Source organism: Hyperoodon ampullatus (assembly GCF_949752795.1).
Source record: "Hyperoodon ampullatus genome assembly, chromosome: X".
In the NCBI taxonomy this organism is placed as follows: Eukaryota; Metazoa; Chordata; class Mammalia; order Artiodactyla; family Ziphiidae; genus Hyperoodon; species Hyperoodon ampullatus.
In genome coordinates this window covers 81445744-81456802 of record NC_136913.1, presented here as the reverse complement: position 1 = coordinate 81456802, position 11059 = coordinate 81445744, and the positions used below count along the sequence as shown (strand labels likewise).

General features: G+C 35.0%; 1 pseudogene across 1 annotated transcript; it reads left to right on the top strand.

Moving 5' to 3' along the window:
* Window positions 1-6646: 6646 nt before the first annotated feature.
* LOC307069741 (vigilin-like) lies at window positions 6647-10412 on the top strand (annotated as a pseudogene). Its single transcript has one exon. The product of its transcript is annotated as a vigilin-like (transcript).
* The last annotated feature ends 647 nt before the right edge of the window (window positions 10413-11059 follow it).

The window sequence follows — 11059 nt, the reverse complement described above, 5'->3', positions numbered from 1 at the left end:
TACACTTTTATGTCACAGAATTGCTCAAAATTCTCCATAAATTCCCAGATAGTTTTGGGATTACTCTTTCAGAGAAATTGCCAACCCGTCTGACAATTCATCCTTTACAGGTAGTATTTTTTCCTTTTTTGTGTCTCTCTTTTTATCTTTGCCACCGAACATTTTGCCTGACTTTCTGTAGATGTTGCCCTGCTTTCATTATTACTCATAATGGTAATTATTATCAACATTTTATATGGTAAAATTTTAAGTTGGTTCATGTGTTCAGCTTTGACAAAAATGATTTTCTGAGTATTTTCCTAATCTATTTGTAATCATCCAATTTTTAGCAACATCACTGTGAATTTTGACTATATTATCAGTCCTGTTAAGTTAATCTTTTCTGATATCCTTCTGATATCCTTCACCGTCAAAACTTTTATGCCATAAACCTGCATTTTTTTAATGTTCAATTTTCAACCTGCAATTGAATGGAGTGTACCTTTAATGTCCTAGTTTAGGCCCACCCAGCACTGTGTGGATGTGGCCTGGTTGGTTGTTTTTTAAAACCGTGATGTCACAAAGTCCCTCATAATGCTGTCTGTGTAACCTTCATGTACAGTGTTTCAGAGCCATCATAGAGCAGTCTGATAAATCAGCCCTCTCAAGTAATATATATTTTACCTTCTCTAGAGTTTTTTGGATCTTACTTTTTCTTTGACTTTCAAAGGTTCAATCAGATTATACATAGGTATTGACATCTTTCCTTTATGATTACTCTGATATGTGGTTGTAATTTTTGCTTGACTTACATTTTCTGGAATTTTTTTTTCTTATTTTAAAAATGTGAAATTGTACTGGTCTTCCTCAGATATCTCCCTCCCATGTATGTGTTTGTTATTCTGTTGTCACTCCTTCCAAATTATTAATTTTGTATCTCTTTAATCACCATATATTTTATAGCACAATGTGTGAGTACTTTTTTTTTTCTTTTTAGGTTTTGTCCTTGAATTTATATCTATCACTTGTGTATACCTTTGATACCCTAGCCTAGGTCAAACCTAGCACTGTGAACATGTGGCTATCTTGACTGGCTTTTTTATTGTGAGATAAGACACTCCCTCAAAATTATAAGTCATCATGGAAACCCTTGTGTATATAATATTTCAGAGCCAAATTAGAGTAGTCTGATAATTTACATTTTTCAGGTAATTTATTTTTTATCTTTTTGGATTTCATGTGTTTCTAAATTTACCTTTGATCTTTTCAAGTTCTACTAGATTATGTCTAGATATTGGCTTCCTTTCTTTATTATTATATAGCGTGATACTTGTTTGATTTACATCTTCAGTTCTGGGGTTTTTTAAAATGTAGTTGTAATGGTCTATTTTTCAGCAACCTTCCTTATATCTGCTTGTCACTCTATTATTGCTCCTTCTAAATCACTCATTTTTTTAATGTCTTTAATCATGTATTTTATACCATAATGTTTCTGTGCCTTGCATTCTCTTTTTGTTTTTATATTTTTATTTATACCATATATATACCATATTTATGTATATTTAATATCCTAGCCTAGGCCCATCCTAATACTGTGAGCATGTGGACATCTTGGTTGGTATTTTCATTGTGATGTCAGTCCCTCAAAGTTCTAGGTTGCTTTGGCAACCTTCTTGTGCACAGTGTTATAGAGCCAACTTAGATCAGTCTGATTATTCACCCTTTCCAGGTAGTACAGTTTTACCTTTCCTGGATTTTTTGTTTGTTTGTTTTGATTTCTAACTTTATTCTTGTCCTTTGAAAGTTCTACAAAATTATTTATAAATATTGGTTTATTTCCTTTAATATTATTCTGATATATCATGTGATATTTGTTTGGTTTATATTTTTGGTTCTGGATGTTTTACTTTTCTATCTTTAAAATTCTAATTGTAATGATCTATTTTTCAGCACCGTCCGTTATTGGACATTGTCACTCTATTATCACTCTTTGCAAATTATTCTCTTCTTATCCCTTTAATCACCATATATTTTAAACCATAATGTCTGTATACTTTTTCCTCTTTTTGGTTATGTCTTTGAATTTATATCTATCACTTGTATATATATTTAATATCTTAGCCTTTTCATAGATAAAAATAATCAAGTATTGGTAATTTCATATAGTTTTACTTAATATTTTTATTTTATTCTAATTGCAATGGGAACCCACTCAACAGTATTAGGGACAAGAATATGAGTTTTTCATGCTTTATCAATTTTTGACTCTTATTTATCATTTTTTAAACTTTTTATTGAGATATAATTGATATATAACATTATGTATCATTTGGGTGATCAACATGTTGATTTGATACATTTGTATATTGCAATATAATTGCCAGAGTGATGTTAGCTAACACCTCTAACATGTCATGTAATTATTATTATTTTTTTTGGTGGGAACAAGTAAGATATAGTCTCTTAGGAACTATGGAGTTTATAATACAGTATTGCCTATAATCACTATGCTGTGCATTAGATCGCCAGGGTTTATTTATCTAGTAGTTCCAAGTTTGTACCCTTAAACAACAGATCCCCAATTCCTCCACCCCAGCCTCTCGTAACAAATATTGTACTCTGTTTTTACAAGTTCAGCTTAAGTAGCCACATATAAGTGAGATCATATAGTATTTGTCTTTCTCTGACCTGTCTCACATAGCATCTTTAGAGTAAAAGTGATTATCTGGTAAGCAGCATACAATGTGCTCTTGCTTTAAAAAAAAATCCAGCAAGCCATTCTGTGGCTTTTGATTGTTAAATTATACCCATTTACACTAAGAGAAATTATATGTAAGAAATTGATATATAAGGACTTACCAATGTCATCAATTGCTTTCTGGATGTTTTGTAACCATTGTTTTTTTTTTTTTCCTTCTGTTTCTGCCCACCTCTGCAAAATGGTGATTTTCGTATTAGTATATGCTCTGTTTCCCTTTTCTTTATCATTTGTTCATTTACTCTAAGATTTTGCTTTGTAGTTACCATGAGGCTTACATAAAATATTTCATAGAGAAAACAGTCTATTTCAAGGTGATAGCAACTTAATTTTGATCACTTACAAAAACTTCATTCTTTTACTCCCTGTCTTTTATTTTTGATGTCACAATTTACCTCCTTTTATATTGCATATTTGTTAACAAATTATAGTAGCTATAATTATTTTTAATAGTCTTCTCCTTTAAATTTTATATTATAGTTAATTGGTTAACACACAATCATTTTAAGAGTTTCAGTTTTCTAAGTGTGACTGTATATTTACCTTTACCAATGCATTATATACTTTCAAGTGTTTTCATGTCACTGAGTAGTGTCATTTCATTTAAGCTTATAGAAATCCTTTTAGCATTTCTTCAAAGGCAGGTCTTGCAGTGATAAATGCTGTCAGATTTTTGGCAAGAAAAGTCTTCATTTCTTCTCCATATCTGAAGGATAACTTTACCAGATAGAATATTCTTGGTATGCAAATTTTTCATTCAACACTCTAAACATGTTATTACACTCTCCCCTGGCCTGTAGGGTTTCTGCTGAGAAATCTGCTGGTTGCCTAATGGAGGTTTCTTTTAAAAGAGTTACAATTTCCCCCCACCTGGCTCCTTTTAGGATTCTCTATCTTTGATTTTTCACAGTTTCATCTAATGTGTCTTGGAGAATGTACTATCGCACTGAGATAATAGAATTATCTATTAACTTTGTCAACTTGGACTTTCAAGTCTCATTCCTGGTTTGGGAAGTTCTCAGCTATTATTTCTTTAAATAAAGTTTCTGCCTCTTTCTCCCTCTCTTCTCCTTTTGGGATCCTGATTATTCTAATTATTGTCTCTTGATGGAATCACATAGATCACTTAGGCTTTTGTTGTTGTTCTTTCCCCATTCATTTTTGTTGTTGCTCAACTTTGACTGGGTTGTTTCAAAATTCCTGTCCTTTAGCTCGCTTCCACTCTTTCAATTCTTTCTTCCATTTGCTTTACTCTGATGCAGATGCTCTCTATTGCATTTCTCATTTAATTCATTGAATTCTTCAGCTCCACAATTTCTGTTTGGTTCTTATTACATTTTCTATGTCTTCAGTAAATATTTTGCTTATGTATTTTTTTCCTGATTTCATTGAATTGTCTTTCTGTGTTTTCTTGTAGCTCACTAGGTTTCTTCAAAACAGATATTTTGAATTATTTATCAGCCAAATTGCAAAAATCTGCCATTGAGATCAGTTATTGGAGATTTATTGTTATCTTTTGGTGATGATACGTGTCCTTTATTTTCTTGTTCCTGAGAAACCTCTCTTATTTCCCAGAAGGTGGTGTTATAGCTCAAGTTTGTGGTTTCTCCCTTGCTCACAATCCTGGTCTGTTTTCCTGATAGCACTTTTTACCAGACTTGCTTTCACCATTGCACTTGGAAGCATGCGGCCAGAGTGGGAAGAGATGTGAGTTTAGCATTTGCAGTATTAGGGATGCCTGCAAACCTGTTGAGAAGATCTTCAGGACAGGTACTCCTAGAGTCTCCTGGGTGGACTCCCTGCTAAAGTCCTGAGCACAGTCAGCAGGAACCATGTCACTTTAATGAACTTTGATGTTCACTGACATTTTCCCAATCTTCTTCCTCCTCCCAACCATGGAGCTTCTGCCTTAGTACTCTGAGTTCTGCTGGAAAGAAATGAGTTTATCCAGCAGCATCCTGCACTAGTGGGATAGTAGAGGTTACAGCTGCCAGATATTTCAGCCCTGTGCAGTGTTGCCTTGAGGGAGGGTGGCACTGGGAAAACTCCTGATACCATCTCCACTGTGACCAAACAGGATTTATTTTTTTTTGTTTTTTGCTCCAGTGACATGTTGGAATTTCCACCCCAGGAAGCCTGGACTTTTGTAAAATCTCTCTCATCTGTGGGTATCTGACCAGGTCAGCACTCTCCATGTTTTTTTGTTTGTTTGGTTGGTTATTTTTTTTTGACTGTGGTGAGAGGGGTTGGGGCAGGTTTGCTGGCTCTTCTAGTTCCACAGCCCATACCGATATCTGTCTACCTCCCACCAGATGCACAGGTGGGTGAGACTTCTTCCATATCCCTTGGTATACTGTGATGGATCCCACAACTCCCACAAAGGTGTTTTTGTCCATGGATGGATGTTTAATTCATTGTTTAAAAAGGGAGACAAAAAAGAAGAATGTTTTATACAACAATGATGCTGACATCACCTCTTATTTGAATGTTTTGTAGAAAATAGGTCATAAGAAGCCAAGAGTAGGAGTGGTATAGCAATTCAATACTTGTTACAGTATTGACATGCTGGCTTAAACTAGGAACATAGATTGGAAATGATGAGAATAGGTCAGACTTAGATTAACAGGAATGCTCTTACTTTACATGTGTCATGTGAGAGAAAGTGAGAAGTCAAAGATGATGCCAAGTACTTGGCCTGAGAAATAGGAGAAAACCCAGGGGACATTTTCTGAGTTTCAAAATATTCCAAGAGGAGAAAGTCTGGGGACAAAATCAAGAGTTCACTTGATATATTACATTTGAAAGGACTATTAGACATTCAAGTGATGATATGAAGAAGGTTTATGCATATACACATTGCATTTCAGGGTTGGATTATTAGATTTGAATATCATCAGTCTGTCAATGATATTCAATGTTATGAGTGTAAATTACATCACATATGGAAAAAATATAGACAAAGAAAGGAGTCCAAAAGAGCATCCTGTAATACTTGGGTATATAGAGTCCCAGTGGAGGTCTTGGAGCCAGGAAAGAAGATTGAGTTACAACAGTCATTAAGGTAAAAGTAAATAGAATTGAAGCATTGTTGAGCAATTAAAAGGAATATACTACTGATATATGCTATAATATGGTTGAATCCAAAAAGGGGATTGTAAAGGCAAAGAATCAAGGTACAAAAGACCCTCTTATACTGTTTGATAATATTTTTATTTAATGTTCAGAAAATACAAGTTTATAGAGGAAAAATAAATAAATTAGTTTTGCCTGGGTGTGGAAACAGGATTACCTGCAAATGAGCATGAGGAAGCTCTTTCGGGTGATGGAAATGTTCTTAGCCTGGGTTGTTGTGATGGCTGTACAGCACTGTAAATTAACTAAAAATCATTAAATTGTATGCATAGACTATGTGAATTTTATAGTATATAAATTATTCTTCAAAAAACTGTTAAGAAAAATAAGGAAACCCTGTAAATATGCTATTATTGAAGAACAGAGAATTATATTTTTCCAAAAATAATTTGCAGTCAATAGTGCTAAAGGTCAAAAAACGATGGCACTGGGTAAGGCAAAATGAGGTTTGAGATGACTCTGATAAGAATAATCAAAAGATATATTTCTCTTCTTTAACAAAATGGTGGCTGTTTCCTCACAGTCCCTATAATTTGAACCTTATCTTGGTACTCTCATAACAGTAGAATAAATGAACCTTGGACATTTTTACAAGTTCTATGAATATTAAGATTTCAATTTTTATTGATTTGAGTTTATAGATTAATTTGGAAAAGAATTATATCTTTAAAATATTTATTTTTCCCACACAGTAATATGCAAAAAGGCAGCTACAGGAAGAATTTTCTGGCTACTGACCATGTAGCTGCAACACCTCTAAATAATTAAAAATCAACTATGAATTCCAAAGAAAATTTAACTGAACACGCAAGTAGATACATTCAAAAATATAGTGATGTTACTGCTTTAAATTCAGAAGAGGATCTTGACACTCCAACCTCCAAAGATAAATTCACTGAACTCCTAGAGAAACCAAGTTTGTTGGAAAATGCTCAGGAGCCTGCTGCATCCTCAGGCAATAATAGTCAACTTATCATGACATCAGTCATCACTCAAGGTTTTTATGTGCCTCTGGAGGAGAAACAATATGTGAATCTGTTTGAGGAAGGTACAAAAGCAAAATTCTATCTAGACATCATGCAAAGAACTGGTGCTAACCTAGAAATAACTTTTGTCAAAAACCAAGGCCTCTACACTATAGTATCTGGTAAGCCAGAAGCAGTCAAGAAAGCTCAGAAGGAGATTTTTGCATGTTTTAAGAAACAAGTTTTAACTACAGCTTCCATTCCCAAAGAACATATTTGCTTTGCTGTAGGCAAGACTGGTGAAAAACTGCAAGAAGTAGAACAAAAAGCTGCAACCAACATTCAGACCTTATGCCCAGTTAACCACAGCACCTGGATCAATACTATTGGCACCAAAGACATCATGAAAAAGGCTCCACATGAAGTCTTACTTATGTCTACTGAACAAGACAAGTGTGCTGAAGAAAGGTTAGATGTGGGAAAAGCATTTCATCCTTTCATTGCTGGACCATGCAATAAAACTTTTGACAGAATCCTACAGGAAATGGAGGACCACATCCACATCGCACCATCTAGTGCCAATCAGACACAAATAAGTTTTCCTGGAAAAAAGCAACAACTAGATCAAGATCAGGCTTGTGTAAAGAAGATTTTTGACAATACTACAGAGAAAACCACATCCATAGATGTGGAGAGGAAGTTGCAGCACAAGTGTACATAGGTTCCCAAACTAATTCCGTCCAGGAGATCCTGGAAAGAACTGGAGTTTCAATAGAGATCACACCCTCACAGAACATGTCAGATTCTGTGACATATCAATGTAAGCCTGAAAGTTTAAGGAAGGCATTTACTGAAGCCTACTCAAATACCAAAATTTACACTCTTTCCTCTATCTCTGTACCTTCCTAGCTTCACAGATTTGTTATTGGTAAGAAAGGTCGTAATATATCTACAATTGCTTAGAACATGCCAAAAGTTTGCATAAATTTTACTGGAGAAGATAAAATTACAATAGAAGGGCTGACAGAAGATGTTAATTATGCTAAAGAACAAATTGAGGTCATAGTAAAAGATCTAATTAACAGGATGGATTATGCAGAGATTAATGTTGACTATAAGTTTCACAAACTCCTGACAAGGAAGAAAGGTGTTATCATAAATGGGATTAAAGAAAGGAATAAAGTTTCTGTGCTAATTTCACCTGAAAATGAAAAGAATAACTAGATCAGAATTGAGGGGGAATCTCAGGGTGCGCAACAGGCCAAGAAAGAACTTCTTGAACTTACTTCTCATTTAGAAAATGAGCACAAGGACTTAATCATTGAGCAAACATTTCACCACGCAATCATTGGGTAGAAAGGTGAAAGGATACATGACATCCGTAAGAAATTTCCAGAGGTTCTAATTACTTTTCCTGACCCAGCACAAAAAAAAAGTGACAATGTACTAATTAGAGGACCAAAAAATGAATTAGAAAAATGCACATAATATTTGGAGAGGGTGGTGACAAACATTGTAGAAAGTACCTATTCTATAACTATTCCCATCTTCAAAAGGCTTCACAAAAATATCATTGGAAAAGGAGGTGCAAACATCAAAGAAATCTGTGCAGCAAGCAACACCAAAATTAATCTTTCATTAGCAAATAGCGACTCAGAAAATATTGTCATCAGTGGAAAGCCAGCAAACTGTGAAGTGGCTCGTGATTTGATTCTTTCAATTCAGAAAGATATAGCCAATATTTCAGAACTAGAAATTTCTATTCCTTCCAATCTACACAAATCCTTTATTGACTCTAAAGATGGTTTGATTGGTGCAGTCATGGAAGAATGTGGAAGTATCCATATCCACTTTCCAAAAAACAACTCGGGACTTCAAAGAGTCATTATTAGGGCACCTGACCAAAATGAGGAGATGGCCAAGAAAAAGCTGCTGCAACTAGTAGAAGAGCAAACCAAGAGTTATTTTGTAGTCCTCCATGTCAAGCCAGAGTATCATAAATTCCTCATGAGTAAAAATGGAGCCAATGTTCCCAAAGTCTGTGAAGAGACTAGAGCATGTATCATTTTCCCTATCCCTGAGGACAAGGATCAAGACTTGTTAACTATTATAGGGACAGAGAAGGCTGTCAAAGATGCACAAAAGAAACTAGGGGGTTTAATTACAAATCTAGATAATGTGGTAGAGGACAGCATACTGATAAATCCCATTTATCACCAGCACTATTTTATGCAAAGGGGCCAGGTGTTACAGGAGATGACTGAGGAGTATGGTGGTGTGATTATTAACTTTTCATGTTCAGGAAAACAGAGTAACAAAATCACAATCAAAGGAGCAAAGCCTTGTGTAGAAGCAAAATAAACATATTCAAGAGATTATTGGGGATTTGGACAATGAAGTAGCAACAAAATGTGTTATTCCCCAGAAGTTCCCTCATTTTTTCATGGGACCGATGCGTTCTCGAATCAGACAAATTGCTAGAGATTATAGTGTTTAAATCAAATTCCCAGAGAGAGAGAGGAGATTTCACTTACCAATAAACAGCCAGCTGTTCTGGAAAATAAGGAAGGGGAAAAGAGCACTACAGGAGCTGCTTCTATTTCTCCAACAAAATGTGACACCATATTTATCTCAGGCCAAAAGGAAAAGTGTGAAGCAGCCATGGAAGCCCTTAAGGCTTTAATTCCTGTCACTGCTGAAGTAGATGTGCCCTTTGATCTACATCATTACATCACTGGTCAGAAAGGAAGTGGGATACACAAGATAATGGATGAGTTTGAAGTTAAATATACAGGTATCAGCACTTGAATTAGAGTCTGATATCATTTCCATCACTGGCCTTGCTGCAAATGTAGAACAAGCCAAGGCGAGATTACAAGAACAAGTCAAGGCTTTACAAACTGAAATAGAAGATCAGTCATTAAGAAATTTCAGACTCAAGTTCACAGTAGACACCAAATAGTACCCCAAGATCATTGGTCGAAAGGGGTTAGTTATTGCTCAGATTGGTTTAGAGCATAAAGTTACTATCCATTTTCCAAGTAAAGGGAGCAATGAGATACAAGACGAAATCACAATAATCGGATATTAAAATAACACCATAGCTGCTCGGGATACAATAATGGAAATGGTGCAAAAGTTTGAAAAAAACTGTTACTAAGCAAATTTCACTATACAATCGTGTTTATGGCCCCATTATTGGATCCCATGGAAAAGCCATTCATAAAATCATGAATCAATTTCAGGTCGACATCTCTTTCCCTCCTAGAGTAATCCAAGATGTAAACATTGTCACTGTGACTGGACTCCCTAATAAAGTCACAAAAGCAATTAATCACATCCTCTTTCTTGAGGAATATATTCTGGCTGTTGTTCCAAAGCATGAGTTACAGAAGGAGCATATGAAGAAGGTCACTCTGTGTGATTTAGTCTATACTCGATCCAAGAGTTTTGCAGAAAAAGATGTTCCCTGTACTGCAAACACCATTCAAAAGATCCCTGACATGAACAGCTCTGAAGATCTTCCGAGCTTGGATCCTCAAGTGGACCCTAAGACTCATCCTTGGAGATGCAAATAATGAACAAAACCCAGAAATTGTTCCAGCAAGCTTACTGAAAGATGTCAAAAATTATCTCTAAACAGACCCAGCTTCTGGATCATATGTATATTTCTTATACTTTGACTCCAATACATCTCTCCTCAAATCCTCCAAATACGTTATAGTGAAAGTGAAGTGCTCAATTCTGTGTGAGTCCAGTAATTACCAACGTAGTGTCTAATTTCCACTCAGGACCTGCCTTTGAAATTTCATTTATGGGACAAACTTTCCATTGTTTTAAAGTTTTAAGCGTATTCCATTAAAATATTAAACAACAACCACATGCTTCCTGAATTTCATGATCTGCTTAGCATGCCATTGTTCGCTTAAATTTCATTATGAGAACTCAATAATGTGGTAAGGAGATTATATCTGTGTCATCGTCCCAAGGCATAAAGTTTGACTTCACAAAAACTAAAACTGATTGTGCTATTTTTACACTTTTTTTCATGTATTCTTATTTGCATTACTCCTGATCTTCTCATTTGTAGAGTGCAAACAGATTCTTTTCCAACAGCCAAAATGTTCATTTAGTGTGGCTTATAGATTAGAAAGAAAAATAAACTTTGGATATCATGATTAGGTGCTGGCTGTGGTGTTGGAGTGAGTGCATATCAAAATTAACA